Raw genomic sequence first — 19,061 nt, 5'->3', positions numbered from 1 at the left:
AATAATTTAAATAGCAAGCATGCCACAGTCGGGCGTCTGAGCGACACCACATAAAGGGCTTATAAATAATTAAATAGCAAGCATACCACAGTCAGGCGTCTGAGCGACACCACATAAAGGGCTTATAAGTAATTTAAATAGCAAGCATGCCACAGTCGGGCGTCAGCGACACCACATAAAGGGCTTATGAATAATTAAATAGCAAGCATGCCACAGTCGAGCGTCTGAGCGACACCACATAAAGGGCTTATAAGAGAATAATCACAGTGAATATCCAGGAGGTAGAACTGTCCCAGGGATGCTCAATAATTCAATTAATACCAATGGTTAGGCTATAGTAATAATAATCATAATCATCATATGTCCCAAGTCATGATCAATGTTCTGGTTTAGCAATTTTTCCTCCGAAGACCGACACTAAGACCGACACTTGACCCATCCCAGACTATAGTCCTTAACCATGGACACGGCTATTCGAATAGATATAATCTCTGCAGAGGGTGTACTCTTTACCCACGAGTAACAGATTCCTTTAGTCCATTGGGGCTAATTCCGTCTACGGTCTTTTAATTGAAAACACACCTGACCGCACACACCAGCCTAACTTACCGGTGTCTGGAATCACCCACGACACCCGTTAAGCGAAACTCTAAGTGGGGAGGCTACAACCTCGACTAGCATGGGATCACAAAATTTATAACGCGCGCAAACTAGGGGAGCTACCCCCTCGGCTCCAACCGGAAACACCCATGCCCCCGGACCAGGTGGCATGTCTACTGGATGCAGCTAGTATCTTCCACCATGGCCTCTCTGTATGGTGTGTGCTAGGAAGGGGTTGACAACTTACTGAACCGTACCCTACCTATGGCAGGGACAAGTGGTAGTACGAAACAAGTATGGGGGTTATTGGAACAAGACTCGATCTACGGTCGACTCAGGAGATTAAGGCATTCCCTGCAGGATTAGTATAACAAATATATTTCACACCAACAAACAGAATCACCACTCATCATACCTCACCATGCCTTACCGGACATAATCGTCTCAACGAATTATTAGAGACAAGTTCATGTCTACCCAAGACAGAGAGTTTCCCGGATTCCTCCCGATAGGCATGAAAGGCATACAAGGGTGATTACTATCAGAAGCATATCAAATTCCAACAGCAAGGAATCATCATTATGCACTCATGAATATGATCATAACACCACATAAAATACCAAACACTTCATGTCAAGGTGGTGTCGTATTATCATCGAACGACACACAAAAAATATTATGCCAGGGTTCAGAATGCTTGCCTTCAAGAGTATGCAAGTGGGGGTGCACTTTTTGAAAGTTGCTTCCTTCTTCAAAATCCTATTTTAAGAAAATTTAAATTAACACATAGTTTCAAAACAGTACAAAAAAGTTGTTTGGAAAATTTTCAAATAAATATGGAAATAAACTAGATGGAATTTGGGAAACAACAAAAAAAGAATCAGGTCAAACAGAGTTATATTTAAAAAGTTATAGCTAGTCAAAGTTTCAGTCAAATCTGTTTTTAAATTAAACAGAAAAAGAAAAACGGTTCGAATAAGAATACGCTTTCGAGACAGAGAAGACGTACTCCTGTGTTTTACGTTTCCACTTAAAACACGTCGACAGAGCTGGGGTCACTGGCAGGTGGGGCCGTCGGGTCCACTGGTCAGGTTTGACCAGTCGCCCACGCCCTCCTTCCTTCTCTGGCCGAGCGGTGGCGGGGCTCCGACGATTGCCGCCGACGAACGGCGGCTCCCCACGAGATTCTGAGGGCGGGGATGGATCCACTGGTCCAGGGCGGTCCTCCCAGTGGTCGATAGGCTGGCAAGGTGGGGTGGGTCGCCGGCGGCGAGCTCCGCGGCGGACGGTGGTTTCGGGTGGATCGGGGTCTCGAGCTATGGTGGCTCCCGATCGGGCTAGAGAGGTGGGGCGGCTCCGCACGGTTGAGGGGAGTCGGACGGTGGCGCTGGAAGAACTGGGGAGGCCCTGCTCGCGACGTACGGCATCGGAGCGTGGCGGCGGCTGAACTGGCCGGAGACGAGGCAGACGGCCTCCCTCTGTCGATTGCTGGCTATGGGAGCACTAGGGAGATGGCCTGAGTTCGCCTGAGGGTCTGGACGAGCTCGGGGGCTCCTTTTATAGGCGGTCAAGGTCGGTTCCCGCGGCTGCAGATAAGAACGCCGGTGAACCGCCATTCTGTTGCTGGCAGGGCGATGTGGCAGCGACGGGCGCTAGCGGACGGGCTCGTGGATGAGCTCGAGCTGTTCCAGAGGGCAGCTGGCGGGCGGCTGTGGCTTGGGCGGCACTGCCATGGTAGGGGCGTGTTGTGGACACCGGCGTGCCACCAAGAGGGCTCTGACGGCGGCACTGTAGGGCGCCAGGGGCGGCTTGGAGGCTTCTGGCGAGCGGACGAGAATGGGGCGCGGCCCTGCGGGCGAGCAAAGGCCAGGGGCAAGACATGGCAGCTCGGTTGCGCGTGTGTGCAAAACTTGCGCTCTGGGCGCGCCCAGAGCACGCACGCTACATGCTCGATAGAAAGCCAGGGTGGCCTAGAGGGCTTGGGTGAGGCTGGCAAATAACAGGTCTAGGTTAGAGGTGGCTAGGAGATTAGTGGACATGCTGGTTTGTCCAGAGGGGCAAGATCACAGTGCAAACATAAAACTATGCCAAAGCTATCCATGAACACAAGGTGCTCGACAGAATGCCATGGGCATCTATGCATCTCTTCTGGTGGCCCAAATCTCCAGGTTGGGGATCTCTTTAGGTGCAAGTGATGATGGCAAGGCTATTTTGGAAGAACCATAAACTTGTTAGTGCAAGTTTTGCAAATCTTCAGTTCTGGACAGAAAGTGAAGTGCATTATTGCATGGACCAAAAATACTCCAATGGGTCCAATCTCCTGGACTTAAGGGTTTGGTAGGCTGGTCTATAAGCAGGAGAAAAAATCAAGGGCAATATGGCAAGATAAAGCATGGTTGCAGTACAAAACACCAAACTGGACCAAAATGAAGATGAGGATGATTTGCTCAAAATTTTCAAAGAACACCAATGGTTTTTTTTGCATAAAGTTGAATTATACACTACTACTAACATCCCCCAATTTTGGTGGAATTTTTAAAGAAATATTTAAATAGGTTGTAGTGCAAATTACAAACTGGACCAGATTTGAAAACTTGGGGTAGGGCTCAAAATCTCCAAATGACTAAAATAGATTTTTGCATAAAAGTGGTGTGGGAACATCACATGACATCCCCAAACTTTGGTGGAAATTTTAAAGAAGTATTTAAAAGGGTTGTAGTGCAAATGGAACTCTAAAACTTATGAAAAATCATGTTTTAAAGAAATAAAGCTCAGGAAAAATAATTGTAGAAATAATTCCACTGATAAAAAGAAATGGTCTTGGGAAGATATACAAGTCCAACAATATTTTTGAAAGGTTTCCACCTAGAAGGAAAAACTCAAAAATTCAAAGGGGCAGAGTGATCTGAAATTAAAAGATAAAACTAGAAAATAAAAATTTAATTTCCTGGCAAAATTTTAATTAATAAATCAAGGTCAAAATTTTGGGGTGTTACAACACTACCCCCCTTAAGAAAAAAATCTCGTCCTCGAGATTTGCTAAGGGCTGCTTGAAAAGAATTACTCCTACTATCTCAAAGTAATATCACAAAAATAACCATCCTACTCTTGCAATAAAATGTGGCTATAGTGAGTGGGCAATGTAAGTGGTGTAAAACTACAGTGTGGAATACTGGCGCTGCGTGGAAAAATCTATGGTTGTGGAAAAACGAGAAATTTCTACTTTTGGTTACAGTGAATTTAGAATAAATTTCTAAATTTCTAAAACACGCTGGTCGTACTCGAGAGCACAGTGCTCTCTTTGGCTGACAGGTGGACCCGGGGCCCACTGTCAGTCTCTTCTTCTACCTCTGGCTCTCTTTTCTTCCTCTCTCTCGCGTGCTTTCCCGCGCTTTCTCCACCGGCGACATCTAGCGTGTAGAGCATCTAGGCCGTACTGCGGTAGTGCGCGGCGCGCTAACTGCCGGTGCAGCATGCAGTCACCTCACGGGCCAGTGCGCTGCCGGCACTGCTCGTGGATTCGCCTCCGAACACCGGCGATCGAGCGACGAGCGGCGCTGGTGGACTTCGCCCACCGTACACCGATCTCGAGCTATAAAATGACTGATGTGCTCCTTTCTTCTTCCTCACACCTGGCCTCGCTTCTCCTTCTGCTTCCTTCTCCTCCATTTATGTTTGCAGGAGCTCGAGACGAGGCTCTAATGGCGGAGGTGATGCTGGACTGGTACATGATCCTGATGTGTGGAGGGTTGGCGGCATTGCTGGGGTTCTCCATGCTCTTGTGCGTGATGATCCTCGATGATCGTCGTGATGCTACCGCTCGAGTGTTAGCTCTCCGCGGTGGCGGTGATCATGAGGATTAAGTGCGATGTCGGGTGCTAACTGTTGTCAGTGTGCTGGAGGCAACTTGCACCCGAATAATTACCCACAAATCTGTCCTTCAGAGACTGTGGTGTGCTAGGGAGGTGACCAGTTAGGTGCAAAATGTGCACGTGGATTTGCAATTAGTGCACGTGGTCAAGTGGTTGTGGTTGTGAGTCTACTGTCGTGGTGCCGCGTGAATAAAAATCTATGTCGCGAAGAGATATACGCTACAACAACTCAGGGAAAAATCTCACTTCAGAATCTACCGAGAGTGAAATTAGTTAATCAAAATTAACAGCAGTAAAAACTACTCACATTAATTGAAACCAAATATTTAATTCATCACACAAATTTAGGATACCACGCATAAGTTGCAACACATGACTAGATGCTGGGACAATAAACATAGCAGTGACGTCTACAATGAAAACGGCAAATAGACATGGTCCTGAGAAAACGTCTCTGGTACTGGGGCACACTCCTCTTCTATCAGGGGAAGCGGGTTGACTAGTCGAAGAACACGTCTCCCTTGGTCGGGCCTCAGTGGTCTGCCGATGGCGATCTGAGGATTTAAATCAGTGAGGCTCTGGAGATAACCCATTACTCGTTGGGTCAAGCGCTCTTGGGCGATGACATACTGGGCAAGGTTGGCCAGTACTGGGTGTCTCTCAATTCGTCCACCGGGAAAAGATGCTACTCTTCCGGGTGCTACACGGCTCGGGAAGTAATAATACCCTAGTTCGCTGGCATAGGGTACCGCGAATCGAAGGCGAGCAAGCGCTTCGTACGCATCAGCTTCTATGGCCATTTGCGGAGTCGGCATAGATTCCCCCACGAAGGGGACTTCCGTTGGGTCTTGGTTTTGGTTTGCGGGAGGGATGTGCACCACTGCCCAATATTTCAAGGTGGATGGGGTGATCCTTGATTTGAGCAACTCGTACTGGGGTGGATGGGTAGAACTCATTGTACTGCAGGTAAAGTCCCACAATATTTTAACAAAACTACATGGGGTTGCATCTGGAGTTCTCAGATAAATACCAGGGCTTGGCATGGCAAGGAATGGCTGTGAGTGTTGTGCATAAGGTGAGGGGTACTTGGGAAGATCACGAGGTGGCCTTTTATATAGCCACGAGATTGCAATGGACATAAAGGGCTTACAAATAAAATAAATAACAAGCATGCCACAGTCGGGTGATAACCCACAAGTATAGGGGATCGCAACAGCTTTTGAGGGTAGAGTATTCAACACAAATTTATTGATTCGACACAAGGGGAGCCAAAGAATATTCTCAAGTATTAGCAGCTGAGTTGTCAATTCAACCACACCTAGAAACTTAGTATCTGCAGCAAAGTGTTTAGTAGAAAAGTAATATGATAGTGGTGGTAGCGGCAACAAAAGTAAAGACAACAAAAGTAATGTTTTTGGTATTTTGTAGTGATTGTAACAGTAGCAGCGGGAAAGTAAAATAAGCGAGAACCAGTATATGGAAAACTCGTAGGCACCGGATCAGTGATGGATAATTATGCCGGATGCGGTTCATCATGTAACAGTCATAACATAGGGTGACACAGAACTAGCTCCAATTCATCAATGTAATGTAGGCATGTATTCCATATATAGTCATACATGCTTATGGAAAAGAACTTGCATGACATCTTTTGTCCTACCCTCCCGTGGCAGCGGGGTCCTATTGGAAACTAAGGGATATTAAGGCCTCCTTTTAATAGAGAACCGGAACAAAGCATTAGCACATAGTGAATACATTAACTCCTCAAACTATAGTCATCACCGGGAGTGGTCCCGATTATTGTCACTTTGGGGTTGCCGGATCATAACGTGACTATAGACTTGCAAGATAGGATCAAGAACTCACATATATTCATGAAAACATAATAGGTTCAGATCTGAAATCATGGCACTCGGGCCCTAGTGACAAGCATTAAGCATAGAAAAGTCATAGCAACATCAATCTCTGAACATAATGGATACTAGGGATCAAACCCTAACAAAACTAACTCGATTACATGATAAATCTCATCCAACCCATCACCATCCAGCAAGCCTACGATGCAATTACTCACGCACGACGGTGAGCATCATGTAATTGGTGATGGAGGATGGTTGATGATGACGACGGCGACGAATCCCCCTCTCCGGAGCCCCGAACAAACTCCAGATCAGCCCTCCCGAGAGGTTTTAGGGCTTGGTGGCGGCTCCGTATCGTAAAACGCGATGATTTCTTCTCTCTGATTTTTTTCTCTCCGAAAGAAAATATATAGAGTTGGAGTTGGCGTCGGAGGGTTTCCAGGGGGCCCACGGGGGAGGGGGGCACGCCCTAGGGGGGGGGGGCGCCCCCCACCCTCGTGAGAAGGGTGTGGGCCCCCTGGTCTTCATCTTTGGCGAGGATTTTTTGTTTTTTCTAAGATGTTCCATGGAGTTTCAGGTCATTCCGAGAATATTTGTTTTCTGCACATAAAACAACACCATGGCAATTCTGCTGAAAACAGCGTCAGTCCGGGTTAGTTCCATTCAAATCATACAAGTTAGAGTCCAAAACAAGGGCAAAAGTGTTTGGAAAAGTACATACGACGGAGACGTATCAACTCCCCCAAGCTTAAACCCTTGCTTGTCCTCAAGCAATTCAGTTGACAAACTGAAAGAAAGAAAGAAAAACTTTTACAAACTCTGTTTGCTCTTGTTGTTGTAACTATGTCAAGCCAGCATTCAAGTTTTCAGCATAGATCATAACTAACCACACTTGCAATAATTCTCAGGTCTCACAATTACTCATATCAATAGCATAATCAACTAGAAAGTCATAATAATAAATCTCGGATGACAACACTTTCTCAAAACAATCATAATATGATATAACAAGATGGTATCTCGCTAGCCCTTTCCGAGACCGCAAAATATAAATGCAGAGCACCTTTAAAGATCAAGGACTGACTAGACATTGTAATTCATGGTAAAAGAGATCCAATCATAGTCATACCCAATATAAATTAAGAGTGATGAATGAAAATGACGGCTGCGCTCCCCAGCTAGTGCTTTTTAATAAGAGGGTGATGACTCAACATAAAAGTAAATGGATAGGCCCTTCGCAGAGGGAAGCAGGGATTTGTAGAGGTGCCAGAGCTCGGTTTTGCAATAGAGATAAATTGTATTTTGAGCGGTATACTTTCATTGTCAACGTAACAACTAAGAGATGGCGATATCTTCCATGCCAAACACATTAGAGACGGTTCCCAAATAGAATGGTAAAGTTTATACCCCCCCTCCACCAACAAGCATCAATCCATGGCTTGCTCGAAACAACGAGTGCCTCCAACATACATCAGGTCCCAGGGGGAGTTTTGTTTGCAATTAATTTTGATTTAGTTTGCATAAAGCACGGGACTGGGCATCCTGGTGACCAGCCATTTTCTCGTGAGTGAGGAGCGGAGTCTACTCCTCTTGAGAATAACCCGCCTAACTCGGAAGATAAGGACAACATTTGTTGATACATGAGCTATTCGAGCATACAAAACAGAATGTTTATTTGAAGGTTTAGAGTTTGGCACATACAAATTTACTTGGAACGGCAGGTAGATACTGCATATAGGAAGGTATAGTGGACTCATCTGGAATAACTTTGGGGTTTAAGGGATTGGATGCACAAGCAGTATTCCCGCTTAGTACAAGTGAAGGCTAGCAAAAGACTGGGAAGCTACCAACTAGAGAGCGACAACAGCCATGTACATGCATTAAAATTAATAAACATTGGATGCAAGCATGAGTATGATATAATCCACCATGAACATAAATATCGTGAAGGCTATGTTGATTCTGTTTCAACTACATGCGTGAACATGTGCCTAGTCAAGTCACTTAAATCATTCAAAGGAGGATACCACCCCATCATACCACATCATAATCATCTCAATAGCATGTTGGCACACAAGGTAAACCATTATAACGCATAGCTAATCAAGCATGGCACAAGCAACTATGATCTCTAATTGTCATTGCAAACATGTTTATTCATAATAAGCTGAATCAAGAATGAGGGACTCATCATATATACACAAAGAAAAGAGGTTGAGTTCATACCAGCTTTTCTCATCTCAGTCAGTCCATCATATATCATCATAATTGCCTTTCACTTGCACGACCGAATGATGTGAATAATAATAATAGTGCACGTGCATTGGACTAAGCTGGAATCTGCAAGGATTCAATAAACCGGAGAAGACAAGGCAATATGGGCTCTTTTGTCAGATCAACAATAATGCATATAAGAGCCACTTCAACAATTTAATTTATGGTCTTCTCCTATCGACCCCCAAAGAAAAGAAATAAAACTATTTACACGGGAAAGCTCCCAACAAGCAAAAAAAGAACGGGAAATATTTTTGAGTTTTCTTTTTAATTATTACTACTACAGCAGAAAAATAAACTACTACCAATCTTTTGGTTTTTCTTAAGGTTTAACAAACACACAAGAAGAAAACAGGAAAAAGAAAATAAACTAGCATGGATATTACAGTGAAAAAGTATGAGCACCGACATCTAGCAATGAGTGTATGTGAGCATAAATGTAATGTCAGTGAGAAATACGTACTCCCCCAAGTTTAGGCTTTTGTCCTAAGTTGTTCTATGGCCACGGCTGGCCTGGCGGATATCCATAATAATAGTTGTTGGGGTCGTACTGTGATGAGGAGGAATAGTTGGGATCATACTGATGTACAGCGGTTATCGCCTGCTGTGCTGCAGCGTGGAGTCGAGCTGCCTCCGCTCTCCTCTCGTACTCTTCTGCCTCCTCTCTGGTAATAACATATCTTCATTTTGTCTGTGAATCAAAGAAGGCAGGAGCAGGGAGAGTAATACGGAAAACACGTCGTTTATCAAAAATTAAGCGATATAAGAGAGGTGATTCAGGCCTCTCGACAAACTGGTGCGAAGCCATAGAGTCATAATCTAAATATGCAGGAGGCAACTCCATATCACCCTCACGAATGTCTATCTCAAGAAAATGAGCTAAGTGGGTTGCATAAATTCCTCCAAAGAAATCTCCATTATGCCTATTATGATGCAACCTACGAGCTACAATGGCTCCCATATGATAAGATTGGTCTCCTAACACAGCACTCCTAAGAATGCTAAGATCAGGGACACACATGTGACATGCTTCATCCTTAGAATTTATGCATCTACCGATGAAGAGAGCAAAATAATGTATAGCAGGAAAGTGAATGCTCCCTATGGTAGCCTGCATTATATCTCTAGATTCCCCCACAGTTATACTAGCAAGAAAGTTTCTAAATTCAGATTTAGGGGGATCCCTAACACTACCCCATGATGGAAGTTTGCATGCAAGAGTGAAATCCTCTAGGTTCATGGTATAAGATTTGTCATAAAGATCAAACATGACTGAAGGAAAATTACGCGAAGATGAATACTCAAACCACCTCACAAATGAACTTGTGAGATCATGATACTGGGGGCATTTGTTAGCCTCAAAATCCTCAAGACCGGCATTGCGCAAATATGATTTGAATTCTTCTTTAATTCCCGCACGGTCCATAAAATTTTCCGACGGCCATTCGCAAGGCCGTACTGGAGCGTCTCTTGGTGGATCCTCGTCAGCATCGTGCATAGCAATCATGGGTCCTTGCTTCTTAGAGGAACCACCTTGGAACATCTTCCTAAGCATATTGTTTTTCTCTGAAAAATTCTGAAATTTTTAGTAACTTCAAAATAAAAGTAAAACAAACTCAATAATATTGATAGCAACTACTCCTACAAGTGCCTAGAGCCTATATCAATCATTAGAACTACTTAGAACCATATAAATTTGACATGCAAGCTCAAGAACATGGTCACCTATGCAGCACAAATTTGCAAAGAATAAAGCACTAGAACAAAAACTAATTGGACCAATGGAGGAGTCACATACCAAGGAACAATCTCCCCAAGCAGTTTTGCGAGAGGTGCTTTGAGCAAGGAGATCGAAAATCGCAGTAAAAGTGACTGGAACTCGTGCTTGAGTTGGTTTTTTGGGTTTTTGTGAGACTAGAGGAAGAAGATGGGTGCTGGGATAAGTGGAGGAGGGCCACCATGGGCCCACGAGGCAGGGGGCGCGCCCTAGGGGGGGGGCACCCTAGGGGGGCGCCCACCACCCTCGTGGCCAGGTGGCAGCTCCTCCTGCGGTAATTTTTGCACAGTAAATCCTCAAATATTCCCGAAAAAATCATATTAAATTGGCATGGCATTCTAAGGACTTTTATTTTCGGGATAATTTTATATTGCATGGATAAGTCAGGAAATAGACAGAAAATACTATTTTTACTTTATTTAATATAAATAACAGAAAGTATAGAGAGGGTACAGAAGTTTGTGCTTCTAGTTTCATCCATCTCATGCTCATCAAAAAGAATCCACTAACAAGGTTGATCAAGTCTTGTTAACAAACTCATTCCGATAATCATGAAACCGGAGAAATTTCGAATAACACTAAGTTACCTCAACGGGGATATGCACATCCCCAATAATAAGAACACCATATTTCTTGTTGACAGTAGGGAGAGGAAATTCAAAACCTCCAAATATAATTGATGGAATTTTCCCAATAGAATTGATATTATGAACTTGAGGTTGTTTCCTCGGAAAGTGTACCGTATGCTCATTACCATTAACATGAAAAGTGACATTGCCTTTGTTGCAATCAATAACAGCCCCTGCAGTATTAAGAAAAGGTCTTCTAAGAATAATAGACATACGATCATCCTCGGGAATATCAAGTATAACAAAGTCCGTTAAAATAGTAACATTTGCAACCACACCAGGCACATCCGCACAAATACCGATAGGTATAGTAGTTGATTTATCAGCCATTTGCAAAGATATTTCAGTATGTGTCAGCTTATTCAAGTCAAGTCTACGATATAAAGAGAGAGGCATAACACTAACACCAGCTCCAAGATCACATAAAGCAGTTTTAATATAATTCCTTTTAATGGAGCAAGGTATAGTAGGTACTCCGGGATCTCCAAGTTTCTTTGGTATTCCACCCTTAAAAGTATAATTAGCAAGCATGGTGGAAATTTCAGCTTCTAGTATCTTTCTTTTATTAGTAATGATATCCTTCATATATTTAGCATAAGGATTTGTTTTGAGCACATCAGTTAATCTCATACGCAAAAAGATAGGCCTAATCATTTCAGCAAAGCGCTCAAAATCCTCATCATCCTTTTTCTTGGATGGTTTTGGCGGAAAAGGCATGGGTTTCTAAACCCAAGGTTCCCTTTCTTTACCATGTTTCCTAGCAACAAAGTCTCTTTTATCATAACGTTGATTCTTTGATTGTGGGTTATCAAGATCAACAACAGGTTCAATTTCTACATCACTATCATTACTAGGTTGAGCATCATCATGAACATCATCATTAATATTTTTACTAGGTTCCTGTTCATTACCAGATTGTGTTTCAACATCAGACATAGAAATATCATTTGGATTATCAGGTGGTTCAGCAATAGGTTCACTAGAAGTTTGCACAGTTCTATCATTTTTCTTCTTCTTCTTTTTAGAAGAACTAGGCACATCAATATTATTTCTTTGAGAATCTTGCTCGATTCTCTTAGGGTGGCCTTCAGGATACAAAGGTTCCTGAGTCATTCTACCAGTTCTAGTAGCCACTCTAACAGCATAATCATTTTTCTTATTATTCATTTCATTAAGCACTTCTTTTTGAGCCTTAAGTACTTGTTCTACTTGAGTGGTAACCATAGAAGCATGTTTGCTAACAATTTTAAGTTCACCTTTAATATTAGCCATATAATCACCCAAGTATTTAAGCATATCGGAATCATATTTCAATTGTCTACCAAAATAAGCATTGAAATTTTCTTATTTAACAATAAAATTATCAAACTCATCAAAGCATTTCCTAGCAGGCTTATTGTGAGGGATATCACCTTCATCAAATCTATAGAGAGAATTTACCTTTACTACCTGTGTCGGGATATCAGGATCAGGAGGTTCTTTAGTAAATAAATAATTAAGTTCATATGTTTCTTCAACAGGCGGTATATTAAGACCATGTATTTCTTCAATAGGAGGTAAATTCTTAACGTCTTCAGCTTTAATACCCTTTTCTTTCATAGATTTCTTTGCCTCTTGCATATCTTCGGGACTGAGAAATAGAACACCTCTCTTCTTCGGAGTTGGTTTAGGAATAGACTCAATAATTGGAGCAGGAGATGGCTCAGGAGCTGGCTCAGGAGGTGCCCAATTATTTTCATTTGTCAACATATTATTCAATAGAATTTCAGCTTCATCCGGTGTTCTTTCCCTGAAAAGAGAACCAGCACAACTATCCAGGTAATCTCTGGAAGCATCGGTTAGTCCATTATAAAAGATATCAAGTATTTCAGGTTTCTTAAGAGGATGATCAGGCAAAGCATTAAGCAACTTGAGAAGCCTCCCCCAAGCTTGTGGGAGACTCTCTTCTTTAATTTGAACAAAGTTGTATATTTCCCTCAAAGGAGCTTGTTTCTTATGAGCAGGGAAATATTTAGCAGAGAAGTAATAAATCATATCCTGGGGACTACGAACACAACCAGGATCAAGAGAATTAAACCATATCTTAGCATCACCCTTTAATGAGAACGGAAATATTTTGAGTATATAAAAGTAACGTGATCTCTCGTCATTAGTGAACAAGGCAACTATATCATTTAACTTAGTAAGATGCGCCACAACAGTTTCAGATTCATAGCCATAAAACGGATCAGATTCAACCGAATTAATTATATCAGGATCAACAGAGAATTCATAATCCTTATCAGGAACACATATAGGTGAAGTAGCAAAATCAGGGTCAGGTTTCATTTTATCTCTAAGTGATTCTTTGTTCCATTTAATTAATAACCTCTTAAGCTCATATCTATCTTTGCAAGCTAAAATAGCTAAAGAAGCATCTTGATCAAATAAATAACCCTCAGGAATAACAAGTGATTCTTCATCATCACTTTCATCTTCATAATCAGATTCAATATTTTCAATCTCTCTAGCCCTAGCAAGTCGTTCTTCTAGAAAATCACTAAGTGGCACAGTAGTATCAGGCATAGAAGCAGTTTCATCATAAGTATCATGCATAGCAGAAGTGGCATCATCAATAACATGCGACATATCAGAACGAATAGCATAAGCAGGTGTAGGTGTCGCAAACTTACTCATAAGAGAAGGTGAATCAAGTGCAGAGCTAGATGGCAGTTCCTTACCTCCCCTCGTAGTTGAGGGATAGATCTTGGTTTTTGGATCTCTCAAGTTCTTCATAGTGTCCAGCAGATATAAATCCCAAGTGACTCAAAGAATAGAGCTATGCTCCCCAGCAACGGCGCCAGAAATTCAACCCAAATTTATTGATTCGACACAAGGGGAGCCAAAGAATATTCTCAAGTATTAGCAGCTGAGTTGTCAATTCAACCACACGTGGAAACTTAGTATCTGCAGCAAAGTGTTTAGTAGCAAAGTAATATGATAGTGGTGGTAGCGGCAACAAAAGTAAAGACAACAAAAGTAATGTTTTTGGTATTTTGTAGTGATTGTAATAGTAGCAGCAGGAAAGTAAAATAAGCGAGAACCAGTATATGGAAAACTCGTAGGCACCAGATCAGTGATGGATAATTATGCTGGATGCGGTTCATCATGTAACAGTCATAACATAGGGTGACACAGAACTAGGTCCAATTCATCAACGTAATGTAGGCATGTATTCCGTATATAGTCATACGTGCTTATGGAAAAGAACTTGCATGACATCTTTTGTCCTACCCTCCCGTGGCAGCGGGGTCCTATTGGAAACTAAGGGTTATTAAGGCCTCCTTTTAATAGAGAACTGGAACAAAGCATTAGCACATAGTGAATACATGAACTCCTCAAACTATGGTCATCACCGGGAGTGGTCCCGATTATTGTCACTTTGGGGTTGCCGGATCATAACACATAGTAGGTGACTATAGACTTGCAAAATAGGATCAAGAACTCACATATATTCATGAAAACATAATAGGTTCAGATCTGAAATCATGGCACTCGGGCCCTAGTGACAAGCATTAAGCATAACAAGGTCATAGCAACATCAATCTCAGAACATAATGGATACTAGGGATCAAACCCTAACAAAACTAACTCGATTACATGATAAATCTCATCCAACCCATCACCGTCCAGCAAGCCTACGATGCAATTACTCACGCACGACGGTGAACATCATGAAATTGGTGATGGAGGATGGTTGATGATGACGACAGCGACGAATCCCCCTCTCCGGAGCCCCGAACGGACTCCAGATCAGCCCTCCCGAGAGGTTTTAGGGCTTGGCAGCGGCTCCGTATCGTAAAACGCGATGATTTCTTCTCTCCGAAAGCAAATATATACATTTGGAGTTGGCGTCGGAGGGTTTCCAGGGGGCCCACGAGGTAGGGGGCGCGCCCTAGGGGGGGGGCACACCCCCCACCCTCGTGAGAAGGGTGTGGGCCCCCTAGTCTTCATCTTTGGCGAGGATTTTTTTATTGTTTTTTCCTAAGATGTTCCGTGGAGTTTCAGGTCATTCCGAGAATATTTGTTTTCTGCACATAAAACAACACCATGGCAATTCTGCTGAAAACAGTATCAGTCCGGGTTAGTTCCATTCAAATCATACAAATTAGTGTCAAAAACAAGGGCAAAAGTGTTTGGAAAAGTAGATATGACGGAGACGTATCATCGGGCGTCTGTGTGACACCACATAAAGGGCTTATAAGTAATTTAAATAACAAGCATGCCACAGTCGGGCGTCTGTGCGACACCACATAAAGGGCTTATAAGTAATTTAAATAACAAGCATGCCACAGTCGGGCGTCTGAGCGACACCACATAAAGGGCTTATAAGTAATTTAAATAGCAAGCATGCCACAGTCGGGCGTCTGAGCGACACCACATAAAGGGCTTATAAATAATTAAATAGCAAGCATGCCACAGTCGGGCGTCTGAGCGACACCACATAAAGGGCTTATAAGAGAATAATCATAGTGAATATCCTGGAGGTAGAACCGTCCCAGGGATACTCAGTAATTCAATTAATACCAATGGTTAGGCTATAGTAATAATAATCATAATCATCATATGTCCCAAGTCATGATCAATGTTCTGGTTTAGCAATTTTTCCTCCAAAGACCGACACTAAGACCGACACTTTACCCATCCCAGTACGAGTTGCTCAAATCGAGGATCACCCCATCCACCTCGAAATATTGGGCAGTGGTGCACATCCCTCCCGCAAACCCGCATATCTCTTCATGACATAGATTTTTATTCATGCAGCACCACGACAGCAGACTCACAACCACAACCACTCGACCACGTGCACTAATTACAGATCCGCGTGCATGTTTTGCACCTAACTGATCACCTCCCTAGCACACCACCGTCTCTGAAGGAGAGATTTGTGGGTAATTATTCGGGTGCAAGTTGCCTCCAGCACACTGACAACAGTTAGCACCCGACACCGCACTTAATCCTCATGATCACCGCCACCGCAGAGAGCTAACACTCGAGCGGCAGCATCGCGATGATCATCGAGGATCATCACGCACAAGAGCACGGAGAACCCCAACAATGCCGCCAACCCTCCGCACATCAGGATCATGTACCAGTCCGGCATCACCTCCGCCATTAGAGCCTCGTCTCGAGCTCCTGCAAACAGAAATGGAGGAGAAGGAAGGAGAAGGAGAAGCGAGGCCAGGTGTGAGGAAGAAGAAAGGAGCACCTCGGTCATTTTATAGCTCAAGATCGGTGTACGGTGGGCGAAGTCCACCAGCGCCGCTCGTTGCTCGATCGCCGGTGTTCGGAGGCGAATCCACGAGCAGTGCCGATAGCGCACTGGCCCGCGAGGTGAGTGCACGCTGCACCAGCAGCTAGCGCGCCACACACTACTGCAGTACGGCCTAGATGCCCTACGCGCTAGATGTCGCCGGTGGAGAAAGCGCGGGAAAGCACGCGAGAGAGAGGAAGAAAAGAGAGCCAGAGGTAGAAGAAGAGACTGACAGTGGGCCCCGGGTCCACCTGTCAGCCAAAGAGAGCACTGTGCTCTCGGGTACGACCGGCGTGTTTTAGAAATTTATTCTAAATTCACTGTAACCAAAAGTAGAAATTTCTCGTTTTTCCCCAACCATAGATTTTTCCGCCCAGCGCCAGTATTCCACACTGTAGTTTTACACCACTTAAATTGCCCACTCACAGTAGCCACATTTTATTGCATGAGTAGGATGGTTATTTTTGTGATGTCACTTTGTGTTAGTAGAACTAATATTTTCGAAACAACATTTAGCAAATCTCGAGGACGCGATTTTTCTTAAGGGGGGTATTATTGTAACACCCCAAAATTTTGACCTTGATTTATTAATTAAAATTTTTTCCAGGAAATTAAAATTTATATTTTATGGTTTTATCTTTTAATTTTAGATCACTCTGTCCCTCTAAATTTTTGAGTTTTTTTCCTTCTAGGTGGAAACCTTTCAAAAATATTGTTGGACTTGTATATCTTCCCAAGACCATTTCTTTTTACTAGTGGAATTATTTCTACAATTATTTTTCCTGAGCTTTATTTCTTAAAAAAATGATTTTTCGTAAGTTTTAGAGTTCCATTTGCACTACAACCTATTTAAATATTTCTTTAAAAATTCCACCAAAATTGGGGGATGTTAGTAGTAGTGTATAATTCAACTTTATGCAAAAACCCATCGGTGTTCTTTGAAAAATTTGAGCAAATCATCCTCATCATCATTCTGGTCTAGTTTGGTGTTTTGTACTGCAACCATGTTTTATCTTGCCCTATTGCCCTTGATTTTTCTCCTGCTTATAGACCAGCCTACCAAACTCTTAAGTCCAGGAGATTGGACCCATTGGAATACTTTTGGTCCATACAATAGCAGCCTTTATTTTCTATCTAGAACTGAAAATTTGCAAAACTTGCACTAGCAAGTTTCTGGTTTTACCCAAATAACTTTTCCATCACCACTTGCACCTAAAGAGACCCCAACCTGGAGATTTGGGCCACCAGAAGAGATGCCTAGAAGCCCACGGCATTTTGTCGAGCACCTTGTGGGCATGGCCAGTTTTGGCTTAGTTTTTAGTTTGCGTTGTGAACATGATCCCCTGACCTAACAACCATGTCCACTAATCTCCTAGCCACCTCTAACCTAGACCTGTTAATTGCCAGCCTCACCCAAGCCCACTAAGCCACCCTGGCTTTCTGTCGAGCATGTAGCGTGCGTGCTCTGGGCGCGCCCAGAGCGCATGTTTTGCACACGCGCGCAACCGAGCCGCCGCGTCTTGCCCCTGGCCTTTGCTCGCCCGCAGGGCCGCGCCCCATTCTCGTCCGCTCACCAGAACCCTCCAAGCCACCCCTGGCGCCCTACAACGCCGCTGTCAGAGCCCTCTTGGCGGCACGCCGGCGTCCGCAACATGCCCCTGCCATGGCAGCGCCGCCCAAGCCACAGCCGCCCGCCAGCTGCCCTCTGGAACAGCTCGAGCTCATCCACGAGCCCGTCTGCTACCGCCCGTCGCCGCCACGTCGCCCTGCCAGCAACAGAACGGCGGTTCGCCGGCGTTCTTATCCGCAGCCGCGGGAACCGACCTCGACCGCCTATAAAAGGAGCCCCCGAGCTCGTCTAGACCCTCAGGCGACCTCAGGACATCTCCCTAGTGCTCCCATAGCTAGCAATCGACGGAGGGAGGCCGTCTGCCTCGTCTCCGGCCAGTTCGGCAGCCGCCACGCTCCGGTGCCGTACGTCATGAGCAGGGCCTCCCCAGTTCTTCCAGCACCACCGTCGGACTACCCTCAGCCGTGCGGAGCCGCCCCACCTCTCTAGCCCGATTGGGAGCCACCATAGCTCGAGACCCCGATCCACCCGAAACCACCGTCCGCCGCGGAGCTCGCCGCCGGCGACCCCCTCCACCCCGCCAGCCTATCGACCACTGGGAGGAACGCCCTGGACCAGCAGATCCATACCCGCCCCCAGAATCCCGCGGGAAGCCGCCGTTCGTCGGCGGCAATCGTCGGAGCCCCGCCACCGCTCGGCCAGAGAAGGAAGGAGGGCGCCGGCGACTGGTCAAACCTGACCAGTGGACCCGACAGCCCCACCTGCCAGTGACCCCAGCTCTGCCGACGTGTCTTAAGTGGAAACGTATTCCACCGAATATGTCTTCGCTAAGGAGAAAGTGTAAGCCCCCGAACCGTTTTTCTTTTTCTGATTTTTATTAAAAATAGAATTTTGACTTTTTAATATATGTCCAATTGATTTGATTCTTTTTCTGTTGTTTCTCAAATTTTGCCCAGTTTATTTTCATATATATTCGAAAATTTTACAAACAACTTTTTGTACTATTTTGAAACTATGTGTTAATTTAAATTTTCTTAAAATAGGATTTTTGAAGAAGGAAGCAACTTTCAAAAAGTGCACCCCACTTACATACTCCTGAAGGCAAGCATTCTGAACCCCAACATAATATTTGTTGTGTGTCGTTCGATGCTAATACGACACCACCTTTACATGAAGTGTTCGGTATT

The sequence above is a fragment of the Triticum urartu genome, chromosome 1 (genome assembly GCF_003073215.2).
Source record: "Triticum urartu cultivar G1812 chromosome 1, Tu2.1, whole genome shotgun sequence".
NCBI lineage: Eukaryota > Viridiplantae > Streptophyta > Magnoliopsida > Poales > Poaceae > Triticum > Triticum urartu.
This window is presented reverse-complemented; position numbering follows the sequence as displayed.